This window comes from Pteronotus mesoamericanus, unplaced genomic scaffold (assembly GCF_021234165.1).
Source record: "Pteronotus mesoamericanus isolate MK-2021 breed Mesoamerican mustached bat unplaced genomic scaffold, CSHL_Meso_final contig_202, whole genome shotgun sequence".
NCBI lineage: Eukaryota > Metazoa > Chordata > Mammalia > Chiroptera > Mormoopidae > Pteronotus > Pteronotus mesoamericanus.
This window is the reverse complement of record NW_026555086.1, coordinates 3,741,560-3,764,260: the sequence shown is the minus strand read 5'-3', so window position 1 is coordinate 3,764,260 and position 22,701 is coordinate 3,741,560.

The window sequence follows — 22,701 nt, the reverse complement described above, 5'->3', positions numbered from 1 at the left end:
GACCTGCCGCTGCTGGGGTGGCTGGACGTGCATAAAACATGGGCGGTCGGGTTTCCTCCTCTGAATGGCTTCATTCAGAGAGCGCAGGGGTGAAGGGGTGATGGGGGGACCACTCGGCTTCCTAGGGGGACTGCGCGGCCCTGGCCTCGGCCCCAGCCCCCAGCCTCCCTCGCTGTGCCTGGCACCTTGGACCCATGGCAGCCCACGCATAGGGCTCCCAGGCAGGGGAGCGGGCGGGGGGCAGCTCCCAATGCCGCCCCTCCAAGGTCTTCTCCTGGACCCCCTTAGTGGAGAAAGAGGGACTACCCAAGCAGAAGTCAGGCAGCCCCCGTTTGGATCCTGCGCCTTCCGTGGTCCAGCGTGTCCTGGGGGCTGAGCGTGCCTCACCTGGCGGGCAAGGCAGTGCACTCAGGGAGGCTGAGGGAGCTGCCCTAAGACGCACAGCCAGCTGTCTTCAGTCATGGCCCAAGGGCAGAGTGTTCCAGGGACTGGACCACGCTCCTGGGAGCAGCGACTCCTGAGAACGTGCGCTCAGGGCCGGCCCACAAAACGCCCACCTCTCTCCTCACTCCCTCCCTCCCTTTCTCCTTTTCTTTACTTCATTGCTCCATTCATGCAACAAACATTTCCGTATATTCTCTTAATAATAAAAACATGCCCAGAATAAAAAAAGAAACTTGACGTTTCCAGAAAAGTATAGTTGAAAGAATAAAAATGCCCCCTAACCCCCCATTGCGGTACCTGCCAATACGTAACCCGTCTGTATCGATACAGAACATCTATCAGTGTATACACCACCCCCACTTGACTAACAGGGAACTGCCATTTGCTGAAGCTCAGCCTCTGTGCATCAGGCGTCGGGACAGGGCACAGCAGGGCGGCTGGCCTCTGCCCCATCGTGTCTGAACTCAGCCAGGAAGACTAACAGCTGGCTGGGGACTAGAATCATCTAGAAGCTGCTACACTCCCATGTCTCGCTCCTGGGCTGGGCCGAATCAGCCAAGACTCAAGTTCCCACGCGTGGCCTCTCCATGTGGCTTGGTTCACGACATGGGGACCGCAGGGCAGGCATACTTCTGCTTCGAGGCTCTGAGGGAGAAGGTTCTAGCCAGTGAAGGGACACTCTATGGTCTCGTATCCCCTAATCTTAAAAGTTACATAGTGTTGCTTCTGCATACTCTCACGGTCAAAGCCATGGCAAGCCTGCCCAGGTTCCAGGGGAAGACACCATCCCCTCCTCTTTGCACCTGGAGGAAGGTCAAAGGATTCAAGGCCATGACCACACTGTGACTCCAAGACGCCACACACTGAGGCCACGGCCTGTTCACTTCCTTCTGGGACCTTCCTGGTGGGTACGTGAGTTAACGCTGTGCCAGTGATCTTGCGGTCCAATTTCTTTTTGGGATTTAACATTGGATAAGGACCATGTTCCTATGTCATTAAAAACTCTTTATAAATATTGTGTTAATTATAAAGCTCCAGGCTCTGAAACAAATACCGTATTTTGTCAGGTATAACACATACTTTTTTTGCCCAAATTTTTGAGGGGAAAATAAGGATGCGCCTTATACATGAGTAGTACCTAAAATAACTTGTATCTGGTCTTATGTTTTGTAATTATTTGTTACATAAAATTTCTTGTACCATAGCCCTGGCTGGTGTGGCTCAGTGGATTGAGCACCGGCCTCCAAACAAAGAGTCGCTGGTTTAATTCCCAGTGTAGGGCACATGGCTGGGTTGCCGGCCAGGTCCCCAGTAGGGGGTGTGTGAGGTGCAGCTGCACATTGATGTTTCTCTCCCTCTCTTTCTCCCTCCCTTCCCTTCTCTAAAAATAAATAAATAAATCTTAAAAAAATTTCTTGTACCATAATATGTTCAAAAATACATGCTAAAATTCCTTTATAATACAAAAAAAATGTATCTAGACATAAATAAATACATAATTGAATTAAAAAATTAAAACAAAAGATTTTTTTCCCCCAAAAGTTTGGGCCAAAAACGCGGGTGCACGATATACATGGCAAAATACCATACGTGTTCATGGTTGAAATATTTGATTATGGGAAGTCTAAAAAAGAAATAAAAACCACTACTCTCTCACCTACATCGTGTACAGTTTTAGGTTAATCTGTTGAGGCTGCTATAAAAAAATACCACTGGCTGGATAACGTAAACACCAATTTTTTGCTCACGGTTCTGGAGGCTGGAAGTCTAAGATCAAGCAGCCAGCGTGGCCGGGTGCCAGCTTGCTTCTCTGTCCGCAGCTGGCACCATCTCCCTGTGTCCTCACTGGGCAGAGGGCTGGGTCTCTCGGGGTCCCTTTGGTAAGGGCACTCATCCCACGCATGGGGGTTCCACTCCCGTGACTCAAGCGTCTCCCACAGGCCCCACCTCCTAAAGCCACATGCTTTGGGGTGAGGATTTCAACATGTGAATTTTGTAGCAATACATTCTGACCCTCGCAAGTTTTCACCTTGATTTTTTCACTTACCCGTGATAAGAGAATGAAGTGCCCACATCATTCTTCCATGGCATCTTTTTTTATTCCATTGTGCAGATCACTAACATTGACTTTAAGGATCCCCACGGATGGACTCTGAGGCTGATTCCAACCTGGCACTATTGTGAAGATCCCAGTCGGCGTGTCGGCACTAACCGTGGGGAGGGGATGTGGCACGTGAGTCTTCTCAGCAGCCCTGGGATCACTGTCCCCACATTACAGCGATTAGTGACAGTAAGACCTAATGCTACTGAGCACCTGCTAGGGGCCCAACCTTTTTCTGAGCACTTTCTGTGGTCAGCTTATTAGAGTCCTCACTACAGCCTACAAGTTAGATGTCCCCTCCAGAGCACCGATGAGGAAACCTGCCCCTCCCTGCCACAACCCGCAGAGAAATGCAGAACCTGGAGCCAACCCTGGGTCGTCTGACTCCAAAACCAGGTCTGAGACCACTGCAGCAACCACTGAGGCCAACAGGATGGGCTTCTGCTTGGAGGGCCCCGCCCTGAGTGAGGAGAAGGGAGGGTCCCCCGGTGCCCGGGGAGGGACGGGGACTTGGCTGGACCCCTCCTGGGCATCTGGAGAGGCCATGTGGGCTGCTGAAGGATCGGGTCCAGCACAGGGCTTTCTTGGTCTTTGATGGCTTTTAGGGGGAAGGAGTCAGGGGCAGGTGAATACCTGTGATAGACCCAGTTTTGATGTCACATTAGCTCACATCACACGTCACCTGTCACCCCCTGGCCTGTGAGCTCCACTGGGGCAGAGAGCACAGCTGCCCTGCTCCTCTGTGTGCACCTGGCAGGGGCTGGAGGTGCTTCTGAGAGACGTGTTACGTTAACGTCTGACTCTGCGGCAACAGCTAACGGCTAAGACTATAGCACCCAAGGGCATACCATACCTTTGCTTATACAGCAAGTATAGCGTCATTTCATTCAAGGTGGTTTCTTTGCAACACAGATGAGATGCCACAGGGACTTTGCTCTTGTTCATCTCAACCAGTCAACAGTGAAACTCGTTTGATACATCGCTTCACCGCAGCTCCAAGACCCTGTCGACTACACTGAGTGAGAACTCACTGTGTCCACCTGCTTCATCCTCATAAGTGAGGCATTATTATTAACATCCCCTTTGGGGCTCAACGAGGTTGTCACTTGCCCGCAGGTCACACATTGCCACCGAGGTGAGGGACAGCAGCAGAGTTGGAGAGGCGTGGCTTCAGAGCCAAGCCCGCAGCCGCCTGGCTCAGCAGTCGCCCGCTCCAGAAGGCAGATGTCAGCTCAGGGTTCCACGCCAAGGAGTGGGAATCCCAGTGCCACACAGCTGCAGCCAGCCAGCGGCCGGAGTCAGGTGACTGATGGTTCTGACACTGTGCGGGGCCGGGGGGACCAGCCCGCCAGGAAAGACATCAGCCCACACGTGGGACAGGCCCTTGTTTGCTTTGTATCTGGTTCCCGCTGGGCAGCGCCTGCCAGGGGCTGCCAGGAGGCGAGCTTTTTTCCATCTAATGGTTAAAATTCTTAGAAGCATTATTCTCTGCTTTGCTTGGCTGCACAGAACATACCTCCGATGCGGCAGGTAACTGGATAGGGTCTCGGTCACAGCAATTTGCTGAACATGGGGTTCTGCGCTCAAAAACACATGACGGCACTGGGGGTGTCACTCAGGAGCACCGCCGGCCACGGTCGCAGTTGCGAGCATGGGGTGCGGAGGCAGCGGGGTGCGGACCCAGCCGGGGAGGCCCACGCGGGGGCCGTAGGAGCCCCGCAGGGCGCAGCCTGGGGGACCCCGACGCTCACACTCACGCTCCACCGAGGCCCGAGGGTGAGAACAGCGGCCTGAAGCCAGGGGTCAGGGGTCAGGCCTAGCCTCACCGCCCCGGCTGTGCGACCTGGGGAAGGACAGTTCACCTCTCTGAGCCTCAGTCTGTAAAATGACCAAAACCAGAGCGTTTAGCTCCTGGCACTCCTACAAGATACACATGGGGTGGCCTGCAGGGAACAGTGTGTGGCACACAGTAGGGACTCCATAGCTATGTGTTGGGTGGATTTGCCTTGTTCACGGCTATCTCCCCTGTACGCAGGGCGTGTAGTCAGCGCTGAAAGGCTGTGTGTGGAATTGGCTTAATTGTTCCCAGCTGTGCCCAAATGTGGCGCCCGGCACACGGCACGCGGCACCGATGCAGAAAATGAGCGAATGCAGAGCATTTGGCAGAGGACACAGGATCTGGCGCTTCATTTATGTTAGCTACTATCCTTTGTTCATTCAGCACATACGCATCCAGGGCCCGGGTGTGTCTCTTTCTGTCCCCGGGTCTCCAGTTCTCTGACACTAAGTGGGGTCCGACAATTCAGCTCAAGCCTGGCCCAGCCCCCTGGAGTTAGTGTCAGGCTCCCCAGGGTCAGGGCTCAGCGCCACAAGACAGCCCTCACTGCAGATGCCCGCCGCAAGCAGGGTCCCTCCGTGACCTGCACTTCTGCCCCGGCAATGAAAAATGCAGGGGTCCCCACAGATCCCTCTTGGGGTTCTGTGCTTCGCTGGAATGGCCCCTGGAACTCAGGAGAGGGTTACTCATCACCCCTGGTTCGTTATAAAGGAAGCAACTCGGGACAGCCAGATAGAAGGGCCCAGGGCAAGGTGTGGGTGGGGGCCTCCCCTCCCAGCACCCAGTGCATTCCCCAGCCCCTGCCTCTGAACTTCCCACCCAGTTCAAGAGCTTTTATAACCCCACCTCCAGCCCCTCCCAGAGGCCGGGGGAGGGCTGAAAGTTCCCTCCTCTGATCTTCCCTTCCGGTTGACGACTCCCACCTCCCACCGGAAGCCACTGAAGGGCCCCGCCCTGAGTCACCTTATTAGTATAAACTCCAGTGTGGTCGAAAGGGCGCCTTAAGAATGACGAAAGGCACCGCTGCCCTGGCCCGGGACTCAGCTGGTTAGAGCGTCCAACTTAGATACACCCAGGCTGCGGGTTCAATCCCCCCTCGAACAACTGAGGCACATACAAGAGTCAACCAATGAACGCGTGGGTAAGTGGAACAAGTCAATGTCTCTCTCCCTCTCTCTCTGTCAAATCAATCAATACATTTTTTTTAAAAGACATGCCTATCATTCTATGAAAAGCAAGGTTTTAGGAGTTCCATGCCACGAACCAGGGACAAACGCCAAACACATTCTTCATTATACTACAACCTGCTCTGCACGCCCCTGTCCTGGACACTGGGGACTCCACGCTGCACAAGCCAGACAGGGCCCTGCCTCCTCCAGCTCACAGGCCATCCAAGCTGAGTCTCAGTTCCGGACCTCAACTCAAAGCCTTGCAGCACTGGCAGGGCTGTGCCAGGTCCTGCTGTGTCCAGCCGAGCGCCGGCATGGAGGGGGCGACAGTAAGGGGAGATGTGGTCCCCGCAGCAAGGAGCTCGCAGCCTCGGCTGGAGAGACCGGCCGACACCAAGGAAGTCACCAGGAGAGGGAGGAGAAGAACCCGGAAAAGGAAGTGCGCGAAGGGTGACAGCGGAGACCGTCCAGGCAGCACAATGGGCGTGGCCCACTCCGGCCCACGGCCCTGGGGTGGGCGGGGCCCCGCAGCTCGGGCCGTTCTCCCGAGACTCCGGGGAAACTCTAGGTATCATGTTATGGGGGCAGGAGCCATGGTTGGGTGTCAAGCTGACATCTTTGTGCTTTTATTAAAAAGAAAGAGATGCAACATTACAGGGATAACCAACATGTTACCAGAAACTGCGGGCCAGAAAGGGGAGGAGGGTGTCAGAGAAAGAGCAAGAGAGAAAGACAGAGACATCGGCTCCCCGCTACACCTCACCGCTTGTGCTCTCTCTGCTGTTGCACGTGGGGTTCTCTGGGAATCAGAGCTGAGATGAAGTCAGAAATGGCAAAATCTTTATTAGGGCCCGTAAGTCCCTCATTAGCCTTCAGAGAAACGCCAATCAAAACCACAACGAGGTACCACTTCACACCCAATAAAATGGCCAAAATCGAAAAAACAAACAACAAGTGCTGGCGAGGATGTAGAGAAACCCGAGCCCTCCCCTTCGACACCGCAGGTGGGACCCGGACCCCAGCGGCCACGGCAACAGCCTGGCAGGTGCTCAGAAGATTAAACACCGTTGTTAGCATAGGACCCAGCCATCCCACTCCCGGGCACACACGGCAGGTACGTAAAAAGGACGTCCCATCGAAAACCTGTGCACAGACGTGAGAGCGGTATTCTTCACACAGACAAAAAGCGAAGATGATGCAAACATCCATGGACTGATGGATGGGTGATAAGTGAACGAAGTAACAATGCCTAGACAAAGCAAATCTGTAGAGACAGGAAGCAGAGGAGTGGTTTCCAGGCACTGTGAGGTTGCGGGGGGGGGGGGGGGGGGGGGCGAGGCGCACCGCTGATGAGCACGGGGTTTCTTTGGGAGAGAAGAAGACGCTCTAAAATCGGCTGTTGCCCATCTCTGAATATACTATAAATCACTGAATGGCATATTTCAAAAGGGTCACTCGTATGGTATATAAATCATATTTCAATAAAACTGTTAGCAAAAAGCTAAATTAGAAGTAGCACCTGTGAAAGGAAAAGGGGGTGGGGGAGTAGAGCTGGGGGGAGCCATCAGACCGCAGGCCTCCCTAACAAACCTCTGCCAGCCCTGCAGGGAGCCCCAGAGCAAAGGCTGCCCACGAGTCTTGCCCTGGCCGGGTAGTGCAGTGGTTAGAGCATCATCCTGCTACACCAAGGTTGCAGGTTCGATTCCTGGTCAGGGCACATACAAGAATCAACCAGTGAATACATCAGTAAGTGGAACAACAAACTGATGTTTCTCTCCCCTGCCCCCACCCTCTGTGTTTGGCCACCCAGTGCTGGTAAAATGGGTTCATGAAAGGAGTAGCCATAGTGAGAGCGGTATATGCTACTTAGGAGCCAAAAAGCATGAACTCACTGAGGTGGATGAAGCTACTGCCTCTGCAGAGCGTCCAATCAGCCAGCAGCAGGGATAACACTGAGCACTCCGTGTGACACTCACCTGAAAGAACCAACCAGTCCCCTGGTGACAAGCTGCCTAAGCTGGACGCCTTCCATCCTGAAACTGAGCCTCGGTTTCCTCCACTGTAAACTGCAAAGATGATGGGGCTTTTCCTACGGGGTGGTCGGAAGACGCAGGGAGGCACCAGGCGGTGGGCTCGGCGCGGTGCCTGCCACGGAGCATACCCCCACAGATGCCAGCCTCCGGGTCACCAGGAGGGCCCTCCCAGTGCCTCCTGCCAGGTGCCCTTCCCCCCCAAAAAGTCGCTCTGTCTTAGGAATTGGTGAGAAAAGGAGCCCTGGCTGGGAAGTCCCCAAATTCCTCACTCCTCCAACAGGAGGGGATAAAAGCATTCCTTCATCGGTGCCACAAAGCCTTTCCATGGAAGAAGGAACAGAACTTCCAAATCAAAGGCAGATTTCTCCGCAGGAGGGGCAGCGGGTCTGGAGTCGGAGCCCGGCTGCCGAGCCATTTCCCAGGAGGGCAGCCAGGCGGGGTGCGTTGCCCGAGTGGCCCCGTGTTTGTTATCAGATGGGCACCTTCCGGGGACTGGCGGTGCCAGCGTTGCTCAGCCGTGTCTCCAGCTGCAGCGTGGCATGGCTGGCCCATTGTGATGGGGCCCCAGGGAGCAAGACAGTCCCTAGGAGAGGCCGTTCTGGCAGGCAGGCAGAGCTCGGCCTCGGGAAACTATACCCCCAGTGGAGCACAGGCCGGTGGGAGCCCTGGGGGGGAGGGCACTGGGGGGAGGGGCAGCAGCACCCGCAGGTGAGCTCCCTGTGGGAGCAGCACAGGCAGGGAGCCGCCAGAGGCCCTCTGAGAGGTCTCCCAGCGCGAGCTAGCCTCCTGGACCAGGCAGGGCTGAGTGCGGACGCAGGAAGCTTGGGAGTCCAGGGTTAGGGCTAGATGTGCCTTCTGTCATTGGCCTGCCACATGTTTTTGCCTTCCTTTTTCAAGAAACACGTGAGACGTCCACGACAGGCCCCAGGGCCCGGAGACTCAGCAGTGACACGGCCCTGTCCAGCCTCCTAGAGGTTTCAGTGACTTGATTCCTGAAGCTTTACTTGCACACAGGCTGCTGCAGACCTCGGTCTCTGACCCCCTCTCATTTCGGGCCGCCTCTGCCCCAGGCCTGGTAAGGGTCTACGCCAGATGGCCCCAGCTGAGGGGAGGTCAGGCCTCCCGAGGTCAAAGCCAGGCAGATTTCAGACCAAACCCAGGCCTCACAGACGGGAAAGGTTGGGCCAAAAGTCCACCCTTGGCCCCTAATGAAATCGCCAGTTTGGGCACGGATTACCAATTGATGGCTAAAACCATTAGGTAAATGGCCAATGCCTCACTGGACTTTCGAATTGTGCAAAGTAAGACCCCCCTGATTTCCTTCTGGTCCAGGAGGGGAAAACAGAACTGGGGGCCAGCCTGCGCCCACCCAGGCCCAGGAATCAGGCTCGCACCACCAACAACAGGGCAACCCGAAATCGCGTGTCTCCCCACAATACACGATTTTGAAGCTCTCAGCATCTCCCGTAAGTTCCAGCAAAAAAATGTTTACCTGGGTCCATCAGACTTCAGATTTGACTTCAGTTCACAGGCTGTAATGGGGATAAAGGAACGAGCTAAACAGTGACAAGAAGAAGTGACCACACCAGTCCCTTCAAGCAGCCACAATAAAGGCACTGTGCTCACAGAAAGCAGCCAAAGGGACATGTGCCCAGGGACCTGCAAGGTCCTGGGCAAGACGCTGCTTTGGGCAAACCAGCTATGACACATTGCTAAGACAATCGCTTCCCTTCCTGTATATGGACCAGGGGTAAGATGATATTTACAAACGATTATTTATTTTGTCAAATGAGATAATGTTATTTTAGCCAGACCAGAAATGCTTTTTTTTTTTTAAGATACACACGTGAATAACAAAACTCCAGAAGGTTCACAGTTGCTTGCGGTAGACAGAATTCCAAGGTGGCCCCCAAGCCCCCACTGCCTGGTGAGCGTGCCCTGAGCATGAATGTGATGGGGTAGCACTGTGTTATGTGGCAAAGGTGCGGGGATTTTGCAGAAGTCCCTACTCAGCTGACTTTAAATTAAGGGAAGAAAGGGAAGGTTGTTCTGAGTGGGCCTGGCCTAATCAGGTGAGCCCTTTAAAAGAGGGCGTGGAGGTCAGAGATGGAAGAAGTCAGGGAGGTTTGGAACAGTGGCAGATGCTCTCTTGTTGGCCTTGACAAACAAAGCCAACTGCCATGTTGTGGACAGAGCCATGCAGCCAAAAACAGGTCACCTCTGGTTGCTGAGGACTTCAGTCTTACAACCACAAGGAATCGAAATTCACCAAAACCTCTATAAACTTAGCAGAGAACACAGGGGTTCAGACGAGACCCCCAGCCTGACCAGCACCTTGATTTCCGCCTGATGAGAGCCTGAGCAACGGACCTCGCCCAACCTGTGCCTGGACACCTAGAGCCAAAAGCCAGAAACAACCTGAGTATCCCACTCAAATAGCCAGAGAGTGGATGAACCAACCATGGTACCGTTGCTCAATGGAATGATCCTCAACGATACAGAGGGAATGAATGACTGATCTGTGTAACCATTGTATGTGCCTCAGAAGCATGATGTTGAGCAAAAGAAGCCAGACACAAAAAGACCATGAGCCTATGTTGATATTCTATCCCTTCATTTACATGATGTTTAAGAACCGCAAAAGCTATTGGCGGCGACACTAAGTAGCACCATGGCTGCCTGTGTGGGGGAGGGGGGAGGGGCCAGTGGACAGGAGCATAAGGAACCTTCTGGGGTGATGAAAACGATTAAATCTTCACTGGGGTATGGGTCACATGAGTTTTACCTCCTTGTGAAAACTCATCAAAACTATGCACTTAAGATCTATCCATTCACTGCATGTAGATATCCCTCGATTTGAAAATAATAATTGTACCCTAGGTGTTTGGAGGTTGGCAGAAGGTTCTTGCTGAGTTCAGGGCCAAGATGCAATGGGTGGAGGGGATGATTCTGCAACACACGCACATTTGCACGCACGCACGCACACGCGCATACACACTCACACAGATGGCGGCATTCCAGGCCCGAGTACGCCTCCCCTTTGGCCTTTGCCTCGTTTAATGTGGGGGAGGCAGCTGCCTTCCAGCTCCCAGGTCATGGCTCTGTGTGTCCGCCTGTCAAGATAAGAAGGCAGAGGCAGATGCTGCTAATTACCTGGCCTTTCAAGTGGTCCCCCAGCCTCACATCTGGCTCCATCTCCAACATCCAGCTTGAGCCAATAAAAGCCAAATAAAATCACAAAGAGCTAATTTGGTGGCCAGGGCTCTGACAGGCTGCACATGAGGTGGTGGGGGGAGGGGTCGGGGGGACGAAAGCCTGGCTGGGCACACAAGGCAGAGAGAGGGCCCCAAACCTTCGGCCTCCGTGCCAGTGGGACAGAGCAGGCAACAACGCCACCCTCCCCTCCTGGGAAACTGCTTCTGCTCTGACCAAGCCCAGAGCAGGTCCCAGAAGAGTATTTGCCTGGATTCCTCTTACCCGGGGAGGGGGTCACCCTTTTCCATGGCGGCCAGTGGCCAGAGCAGGAGCCATCTTGGGAATTTCATGTTAGACCTGCAGGTGTGAAAATGCCAAACATGAGCTCCAGAGCTCTGGTGGTCCAGTTTGTCACAGGGCCCAGTTTGTGGGGAGAACAGGGACCTATCCCAAATATTGCTGAGGGGGAGATGTCCCTCAGGAACCATGTGGGACTGGGCATAGTGGACAGTCACCTAGCATTTGAAGGACTTTTGAAAAAGCCCCACCCCACCCCACAGTCCTGGTCCTTTGTCTGAAATTCCACCACTTGTTTGAGCTGTAAAGGCTTTCAGGTCGGCCTATAAAAACGCAAGTCCTGGAGGGACAGCACGTCTTGGAGAGTAACGTTCTAAAGTCTTACATCTTGGAGGAGAGGGGCAGCTGAGGAGATCTCTAGGTGATGGGTCTCAGTTTCCCCACCGGTGACATGACATCATTGAACTGGACGGCCCCTCAGGGCGGAGTGAAAAGGTGAGCTGGCCCTCCCGCTCCTTATCTCTGCCCCGCCGTGGCACGGTGCGAACCGACAGCCAGATTCAGCCAGCAGACGTGTTTGCTTTGGCCGGCAGGGTATTTGAAAAGAATTGGGCCAACATTTAAAAACGGACAGATTTCACATTTTACAAATGCCAAATGCTTGCTTCTTTTGGAGAACGGGAAGCTCTGAGGGCACCAGGCCCACATTCCCACTCGGTGACAATTGTTCCGCGCTGAGGCCAGCAGCCCCAGAGAGGGCATGCGACGTGTCCAGTTTGCCTCACTCCCCACCGCTCCTCATTGCCCCCCACCCCCAGTTCACTTGGCCCCTTGCCTGTATTTGCCTGACCCTCGCAGCCATCTGAGTCGGAGAGCCTACTCTGGACAGTCCTGGCTGGTGGCCTTTCACAGCACTGCAGACGAGTAGCAGGCACCGCACCCCTTGTGGGCACCGCACTCTTTGGAAGGCGGGATGGAGCTGGGGAGCACGTGATGCTGAGAGTCCTTTGAAAGCGATGCTGTGGGACTATTTTGCTAAACATAAAAACCCAAAGGCAGCAGGACCACTTCTTGCAAATGCCAGCAAATTAAAAAAATGTGCGTGTAGAACGCAACTGGGGGGCCAGGGCCTGGCATGCATGAAAGAGTAAGTTGCTGGCCAAGACCATGCAGCCCATTAACTTTACAGGGTATGTTTCTCCTGGGATGCGGCTCCCACAAGCAGGCTCCTCGTGGCTGCCGTGAGGAGAGATGCCGCTTCACCCTTTATCTGCAGCCGGTGGAGCCACCAAGGCCAGCGGCGAGCCCAGAGTAGGACTTGAAATGGCTCAGCAGCAAATGTCAAAACTGTTTGATCTGCTTTTAGAAGATCACCTTTTAAGGCACTGGAAGACACTTGACACTTTGCAAAGAGATTAGAAACTTTTCAGCTGACTTGGAAAAAGGGCCCAGGCAGGTTTGATTCCTGTGGACGCCGGGGGCAGGGTGGGGGGAACCCCAGCGGTGCCGGGGGTCAGTAAACCTAAAGCCAGCGGTTCCACTTTGAAGGGAAGAGCCGGCTCCGAGCACGGGCTCGCTGCCAGCGCCTGTCCTTGGTACCTGGGGTGGCCCCCGAGAGCTTTCCTTTTCTCAGGGAGAGGAGGTGGCTACAGGCGGGGCTGCTATTCAAAGTACATCCTGCAGCGTGGACATCAGCGTTCAGTCTGCTGAGGACGGCCTGCCCTGCCCCACCGTCTGCACCTGCCCGCTGGTCAGCAGGCTGGGGACAGGCAGGCAGAACTCAGCGCAGGTCCTGGGCTGGCTGGACCAGAGCGTGGGATCACATCAGTCCATGCAGGCGACCTGGGCCAAGACGAGAGGTGGACAACTGTCACCGTGGCCTGGCTTCGCCCGCCGCCTCTGCACAACCCTGCCCACGTGACCTTCCAGCCAGCCCCTTCCCCGCCCTCCCTCCCCCACCAATCACCCTAAAACATTCTGCTGCTCTCATGCCTCCCTGCCACCGACTCATCGAAAGTCCTGGCATTCAAACGTCCACCGCCTTCCCCTAGTCGCCATGACTATTTACTGTGGCTCGGAGTCAACGTATCAAGTGGTTTATATGGTTAGCTAACGTAACACAATCTCTTTCTTATGGGCCTCATTTTACAGCTGAGAAAAGTGAGGCCTAATGAGACTAATTGGCTTACCTTAGGTCAAAGAGCTAGGAAGAGGGACTCACACTCGGGTCTCTGTGACCTAAAGCCTGCACAGAACCACCAAACCATACGCAGGCTCTCCCTTCTCATGAAACATCTCCAGGAAAGCCCAGTCTTCCCCAACCACCAAAGATCAGGGAGAATTGAAGGCAGGCTGCACCCACACACTAGGAGCTGCCCATCTGCACAATGAATGGATCAGCGTTACAACAGGAAACGGTGCTTTTGAAACGCAGGCTAATAGTGGCCTTTCGGGCACAGGAACAATGGGATGAGAGAGTCACTCTGAGAAAAAGCATCCTTCTGGCCTCTCATCAGGAGAACCACCGGCAGGCCAGCCTCTTTCAGAAAGCTGCCCACGCTGTCCGAAGCCCGTGGGAAAGAATCTGGGGCAGGGGTTGGAGATGTGAGTTTCATCCCTGTTCCTAAAATTAAATCGGTTGTATGATACCGGGCAAGCTCCAGGGGCTCAGCTTCCTTATGCATAGACCAAGGATTATAGCAATGCCTGTGTTACTCGTCAGGATAGGCTAGGTTATGCTGCAGTAACAAACACGCCCCCCACCTGCCACAGTAAAGGTTTGTGTCTCGTACACATGACACATACCATGCAGGCCCGCAAACAACTGTGCTCTAATGTAGTAGTCACTCCCCAAGGGCTCAAGGCGACAAAGGCTATAACCTATAACCAGCATCTCAAGACAAAGCTTCCAACTTCTCTGCATCAGGCAAGGAGAGGGCTGGAGAACGAACACCAGCAATTAAGTGCTTCAACCCAGTAATGACACTTGTCCCTTCTGGCTACCATTTTATTGGCCAGAACTCGCCACAGGATGCTGCCTAACTTTACAAAGTTATAGAATCATAATCCTACCTACCCACAAGCAGGTAAGAAGTCGATTTTAATGAGAGTTCATCACATCCACCGCATCTGCCTCTCAGGTCACTGAGAACATCAGATGAGCTTCCAAGGAAAACTGATAAATCAGTTTAAGCCATGATTCTGATCCCAAATAGGCACAAGTTCAAGCCCTGGTTCTAGGCAGCTGTGTGTGACCTTGGGAAAATGACTAAGCCCCTCAATTTCTATGTCTTCATCTGTAAAATGGGCACATTAATACCTACTTCATTCAGCTGTTGTGAAAAGGAGGACCGGCCTCAAGCACTCTGAGCACAGCACTTAGTAGGTCCTTGATCAATACTTGGTGGAATAAATGGACCAAGATTGGCCATGAGTTGATAATTTTTAAACTGGCTGATAAATTCATGGGAGTTCCTTTAAAACCCTCCCTGCTTCTACATATGCTTAAATTTCATCATAATAAAAAACAATAACCCCCTAGGAGAAGTAGAGTGATATCACAGAAGCAAAGAAGTAGGGAGCTCCAAGCATTGATCTCCCCAAAGCAGCAACCATTTAAAAAAAAAAAAACAGACGGAATCAATTCTTTTGGAATTCTAAAGTCTAATTTTAAAAAGTCCAGAAACTAGGGGAGTGCTCAACAAAGAAATGGGCTGCTAAGTTTCAGTAAGAATGTGCAGCATTTTTGCTTACTTGAAAAAGAGGGAGGCTAAGGAGGAGGATTTGGGGACTTCAGAGGACTGCCACATACACCGGGGATCTGGAGTGCAGCGTGCGTGCCCAGGGCGGGAAGCATGCTCAGAAAAGATCTGAAAGACCCTTGGCTTCCGCCTTTGGCAGATCTTCAGGATCTGCACACGCAGTGGGTAAAGGCTAAGGCAGGGCTCTGGGCCCCCGCCCCAGGGACAGGAATGCCCAAGCTCGGAGCCAATCTGCAGAGACCAAAATAACATATTTCTTCTTTTTGGCTCCAGGCACTTAAGGAAACGTCTGCCAGGTCGCTGGCTGACCTCTGACTTAAAGATACAGAGGCTTCAGTGACCACACACAACAAGGAATACAGTCTTTTAGACAAAGAGGTTGGAAAAGTAATTCAACAGCGGCTACAGCCCTCAGCGTTTAACAACAGCAAACCCCCAGGAGAATCTTATTTCAGGGGTTAGCATGTTATAATATTTAAATTTTCCACTTATAACCCAAAAAGTTACAAGTCATATAAAGAAACAGGAAATATAGCTCATTCACAGGGGAAAAAAGATATTGCCAGAAACTGTCCCCGAGGAAGCTCAGATATTAGAGTTACTAAATAAAGACTTCATGTTAACTGTCTTACATATGCTCAATGAGCTAAAGAAAACCATGAACAAAAAACTAAAATAAAACAGAAGAACAATATATAAACAAATACAAAAAAATCAATATAGATAGACTATGAAAAAAAACCAAATTAAAATTCTGGAGCTGAAAATGCCAGTAACTAAAATGAAAATTTCACTAGAAAGATTCAGCAGCAGATTTGATGAAGCAAACATAAGAATCAGCAAATTGGAAGATAAGACAACCAAAATTATCCAGTCTGCTACGCAATACGTTGTGTCTCCCAAAAAATTCATGTTACAGCCCTAACTCCCAATGTCGCTGTATTTGAAAATAGACCTTTTAAAAGGTAATTAGGTTACATTGGTCATAAGGATGGGACTCTAATCTGATAGGACTTGTGGCCTTATAGGAAGAGAGAGAAAGAAAAACAGTAGAGATCCCTGCCTGACGTGGCTCAGTGGATTGAGCCCAGCCTGGGAACCAAAGGGTTGTGGTTCGATTCCCAGTCAGGGCACAGGCCTGGGTTGCAGGCCAGGTCTCCAGTGAGGGGCGTGCGAGAGGCAACCACACGTTGACGTTTCTCTCCCTCTGTTCCTCCTTTCCCCTCTCTAAAAATAAATATATAAAATCTTTTTTAAAAAAAGATAAAATCCATTTAAAAATTAGGTTCTTAGTAATAACAACAAAGTTGCTGAGACTTTAGCTATGCTGACTAAAAAAAAAAGAAAATTCACGCAACTAAAATGAGAGATGAAAGGGGGAACATTACTACCAATTTTACAGAAATAAAAGGGATTATAAGAGAGTACTGTGAACAATTATATGCCAGCAAATCAGATAATCTGGATGAACTAGACAAATCTTAGAAACACGCAAACTACCAAAACAGATTCCAGGAGAAATATAAAATCTGAGTAGGCCTATAACAAGTAAGGAGATTGAATTGATCATCAAAACCTCCAATAAAGAAAAGCCCAAGATCAAACAGCTTCACTAGTGAATTCTGCCAAATATTTAAAGAATTAACAGCAAAACTTCTCGAAGTCTTGCCCCAAAATTAACGATTAGGCAACACTTTCTGCACATAATATGAGACCAACATTTCTCTGATACTGAAGCAAGACAAAGAGAGTATAAGAAAACTACAGGCCAACATCTTTTAAGAATATAAATCCAGACTCCTAAACAGAATACTAGGAAGCAATTCAGCAGCTATCCACAAAAAACTATGCACTGAAGCCAGGTGGGTTCAACATAAGAAAATCCATCAATGTAATATACAACATAAATAGAATGAGGAGAAAAACCATATCATCTCAACTGATGCAGAAAAAGCACTTGCAAAATTCAACAATCTTTCATGATAAAAAACATTCAATGAATTAGGAAAAGAACAGAACTTCCTCAATGTGTTAAAGGCTATGTATGAAAAATCCACAGTATCAACATTTTCAATGGTGAAAGGCGGGAAGCTTTTCCCATAAGATCAGGAACAAGACAAGATGCTTGCTTTTACCACTTTTGTTCAAAATAATGCTGGAAGTTCTAGCCACAGCAGTTAGTCCAGAAAAGAAATTAAACAGCATGAAGTTTGGAAAGGAAGAAATAAAATTATCTCTGTTCACAGGTGACATGATCTTCTCTGTAGAAACCCCCAAAGAATTTACACACACACACACACACACACACACACACACACACCCCTGTCAGAGCTAATAAATTCAGCAAAGTTGCAGGATATAAAATTAACACACAAAAATAAGTTGTGTTTCCATACACTAGCAATGAAGAACCCCAAAAGGAAATTAATAGGTCACAACAGCAGCTAAAAAAATAAAATAAATAAAATACTTGGGAATAAATTTAACCAAGGAAGTGAGAGAGAGAGACTTACACACAGAAAACTACCAAACATTGCTGAGAGAATAAAAATGACCTAATATAAGAAATGCCACCCTGTATTCATGGGTTGGAAGATATAATATTGTTAAGATGACAATATTTACAGTCAATGCTATGCCTATCAAAATCCCAGGAGTGTTTTTTGCAGAAATAGAAAAACCGATCCTAAAACTCATAGCAATTTCAAGTCAGCCCAGTCAAAACAACCTTGAAGAAGAACAAAGTTGGAGGACTCATTCTTCCCAATTTCAAAACCCACTAGCGCTCCAGTAATCAAAACACTGTGGGAAGGATAGACATGTAGATCAATGGAACAGAATAAAAAGCCCGGAAATAAACCCCCTCGCATGTGGTCCACTGCCTCACGACAAGGGTGTCGGGCCTATTCAATGAGGAAAGGACAACCTTTTCCACAAATGGTGCTGGGAAAACAGGATAGCCACAGCAAAGAATGAAGTTGGACCCTCGCCTTATACCACATGCAAAGACAGATCAAAGAGCTAAAACTATAAAACTGTTAGAAGGAAACATAGGAGAAAATCTCAATGGCCTTGGATTTGGCAACGGTCTCTTAAGTATTACACTAAAAGTAGAAGCCACAAAAGAAAAAGAGAAGATCAGATGGAGTTCATCAAAATTAAAACTTGTGTGGATCAAAAAACAGTACCAAGAGTCAAGAGCGTAAAAAGAACCCAACCCTCAACAAGAAAGCAAATAACTAAAATCAAAAATAGGCAAAGGACTTGATATTTCTCCAAAGACAGACAAATGACCAAAAAGCACATGATAAGATGCTCAACATACCAGTCAGTGGGAGAATACAAATCAAAGCCATTTCACACACACTGGAATGGCTATGTTCAAAAAATAGAAAATAGCAAGTGCCAGTAAGGATGTGGAGAAACTGGACCCCTCATGCTTTGCCGGTGGGAGTGGAAAATGGTTCACTCACTGTGGAAGCCAGTCTGGCAGCTCTTCAGAAAATTAAACAGGGAATTGCCACATGACCCAACTTCACTCCTAGGCCTGTGCTCAAAAGAACTGATAACAGGAATGCAAACAAATACCTGTACAATGGGGTGTCCAACCAGAGGCCCAGGATGGCGATGAACGCGGCCCAACCCAAAACCACAAATTTCCTTAAAACGTGATGAGATGTTTTTGCAATTACATGTCACAATGTCACGTAATCACAAGATCTCAATGGCCCAAGACAACTCTTCTTCTTCCGGTGTGGCCCGGAGACACCAAAAGGTTGGACACCCCTGTATTCATGTCCATTGCAATATCATTCACAAGAGCCAAAGGAGGGGAACGACCCAAATGCCCGTCACAGGATGAATGGATAAACAAATCGTGGCCTGTCCACACAATGTGACTCAGTCACAAAAAGGAGTGAAGTACTGATCCATGCTACAACATAGATGAACCTTGAAAACGCTGTGTTAAAGTGACAAGCCAGACACCGAAGCCACCTATTATATCATTCCATTTACTTGAAATGTCCACAGTAGGTAAATTCATAGATGCAAAAAGATGATTGGTGGTTCCCAGGGGAATGGGGGAAGGGCGAGTTGTTTTAAGGAGAACAGAGTTTCCATTTAGGGGGATCAAAAAGTTCTGCATGTAACCTTGTGACTGTTCTTAATACGGCTGAATTCTCCATTTTCAAATGGTTGATTTATGTTATGTGTATTTCACACACACACACACATACACACACACACACACAATCCACCTGAGAGACAGATGTCGTCATCTTCCGTTTTCTGATGACAAGCGGATATCGCGGGAGGCATTCAGCTCGTTCCAGCTCACCCGGGCTTCCTCGGCAGCCACGGTCAAGAATCGCAGCTCCTGCATCTGAGGGCGAGCCGTGGTCAGCCTCGGCCTCAGGGGGAGGTGACAGTCAAACCGGGGCGCTGAGGGAGAGGTGAGACGCACTTGGTAGATTCCACGTGGAATTTATAGACCTGGTAAGTTGTTTGGTTTAAAAAAAGATTTTCCAAGGGCTCCCTCACCTTTCCAAGGGCATGCATGTATTTCTTGTGCAGGTGCCAAAGTATTGAGCGAATTTCGTAAACCTGACCATAAACCCGGCGATGGCTCCCCGAGGAGCCGGCAGGCCACCAGCATGGGGGTCCCGCACACTGGGGTACAGTCACAACTGGCCACACCCAGCCCCCGCCACCCGCGTCTCCCCCGGGTTACTGTCGCTGTGGGGCCCATAAAGTCCGCCTTTGACAGCGTGCCCAGTTTTTTTTCTAAATCAGTCACTGCCCCTACATTTTTGCTGTTTGTGCACTGGGATATTTTTAAGGATTTTAAAGGCATATTGGAATTATACTAAAAAAAAAAACAGGCTAAGAAAATGAAAATCAATAAATTTCCCTCTCAACTGAACATGCTTATTTCATATTTTTTGATTTTGCTAAACCATTTGCAAGTAAATTTCAGACATCACGACAGTAATACTTCAACATGGCAAAAAATAAGGATATTTTCCCATGGTAGCATTATCTTGCCTACCAAAATCGACATTAATCCCCTAACATCATCTAATAGTCAGTTCACATTCAGATCCTCATTTGCTCTAAAAGATCTCTTTGAAAGGAGTTTAAACTAGGACCTAAGCAAAGACCCACCTTGAATTTGGCTGTTATGCCTCTTAGGTCTCTAGAACAATGCCCTCAATCTTGTCTTTTTTTTTTTAATTTCAAAATCATTTTCAGGCCCCCCTGGCTGCCCCAATGGCTTTGCCACGTTGTCATAAATGTGTCTCTGGTGCTAAGTGAAATGCCCAGAACAAATTTGGTCCAAATGAACATTTTCATTGATAACTTCGGTTGCACCCTATGGTGATTTCTTTTCTTACAACTTTCTAAAACCCATTTCAAGGAGACTATCGGCAATCTGTTTTTGCATTTTAAACTCTCAACGTCTTTAATCCAATACTGCTTACTTTATATAGTTAGCAAGTTTTCTCACACTTTTATTGCATATTGACTTTGTATTTAAGTACTTTTCATAAAGAAAAACAAAACTTCCAAAAGTGGCAAAGGCATGAACGATTTCTTTTATTGACTAGTCCTGAAAACAACATTAAGATTTTAAATGTTTTGTTAAGATTGGAATGCGAAGTAAAAGAGGTGAGACGTCGTCCAATAAACGCTTTCTGAAGTTCAGCTTTTCATTCATCAGCGGCTGGCTATGGCTCCCCCCGACCCCATCTGATCCTCTCTGCTGGCTGGCGCTGGGACTTCAGAATTATGATCAGCAAAGTGTTGAGCCCTCTCCCTCTGGCTCTTCTTTGTCTCAGGCAGCAAAGTCACTTTCATGAAAAAAACAACTCAAGAACCCTGGCTGGGTGGCCCAGTTGGTTGGAGCGTGGTCCCGTATACCAAAAGGTCACGGGTTCAATTCCTGGTCAGAGCACATACCCAGGTTTCACGCTCGATGCCTGGTCAGGTATATACGGGAGGCAATTGATCGATGTCTGTCTGTCTGTCTGTCTCCCCCTTCCCGACCCAGAATCCAAGTGTCTTTCCTATTTCAGAGGAACATCCCTCTCGCAGCCTGGGAGGGTCTGGGTTCCACTTACCACAAACTTCCACTCGTGCCTTGAGCTACCCAACACTCTTCCCTTCTATCCTTCTTAATGCTCACGTTTGCCATCACCCGTTTCTGTTGTCTGAAACCAGAACCCAGAGCCAAAGCAAGACCATTAAATTAAAGAGCTTCTTGAAGGAAGGAAAAGTCTGATACTATGAGTCGAGTTTGGCAAGTGAGGGCGCCCTGCTGGCCCCTACGCAAGCCCCTCCCAGGAAGCGATCCGCCAGCTGGGCCAGCTGGGCCACCTTGGGCGGGGGGGTCCCTCCGCCAGAGCCTCAGGGCCCGCTCCCCTGCTCATGTCCTGCGGGGTAGGGGCGGCAGCTCACCGAGGGCAGCCGAAGGGAGGCCAGGGGAGGGTGGCCCAGACCAGCACCGGACCGTGGCCTGGAGACACGTGACACACTGAGGGCAGCAGCCTGAGCAGGACAGTGAGAGTGTGGCTTCGTGGACGGCCCGGGCAGGAGGAAGCGGTGGCCCAGACGCTGCAGCACAGGACTGAGTGTCAGACAGTGTCAGGCGAGGGTTGAGGAGAGAGGCTCTGAAGCCAGACGTCACAGGGTTTGGTACTGGTGCTGCCACTTACCAGCTGCGTACCCCTTGCACGAGTAACATCTCCTCTCTGTGCCTCAGTTTCCTCATCTGTAAGTGCACCTACATGGAGGAGTTGCTGTGGGGATTAGCTCAACTGATCCTTGTCCAGTACTTGTACCACATACATAGCAAGTCTCAATAAATGTCGCCATTGTTAGTTATGGACAATAGCGCTACTTCAGTGTCTGCGGTTCTACAGAGGGAGGCAGGGAGGGGAGGGAGCTGTCCGATCAGGACAAGCCCACTAGACAAGGTAGGGTGGCCCGTTTGAACGCCCCGGCTGGTGAAGTTTACGGACACCCAGAACACCTGGAAACGCAATGGCCTGGTGTCATCACGGGTCTGGAGCCAGCAGAACTCCGGGTACTGCGGTGGGAAGTGCCCCAAACAAGAGCTAAGCATTTGCTTCTCTAGGACCCAACTCATGCTGCTACATGGATACCCAATAGAAATTCACGTAAGTGGTCACCAAAGACACATCAAGACTGTTCATAGCAGCATTACTCAGAATGGCCAAGGTGGGGAACTCCCCAAATGCCCAGCAACTATATAGAACGGATAAATAATGAGACAGACGATAAGAGATACAGATCTGTCTCATGAGATTTATATATACTTTCACATATACAGAGAGGGATATATAGAACATGCATAACGTATCATGAGATGCTTCTTCAGCAATGAAAACAAGCAAACTAAAACTACACCTAACCAACAACATGGACGAACCCCTAACATGATGTTGAGTCAAAGGAGCCAAACACAAAAGAACACTTACTGATGATGTATATAAAGTTCAAGTTTACAACCAGGCAAAACCAATTTATGCTGTTAGGAGCCAGGGCAGTGGCTGCCCTTGGGAGGTGGGAGGTACCGGGGAGGGGGCATGAGAGGAGTGTCTGGGGTGCTGGTAAAATTCTCTTTCTTGATTTGGATGCTCAGACGTATCCGCTTGGTAAAAATTCATCGCACTCAGGATTTGAGCACTTTTCTGCACACACATTATACATCAATAAAGATTTACTTGTTTAATGTCTGGAGAATCTCACTTTTAATTAGTTCATGTTCAAGCAAATTATTTGCTTCTTCCCACTAAACGCCAGGCACGGCACTAACTACAGAGTGGCCCAATGTGGTTCA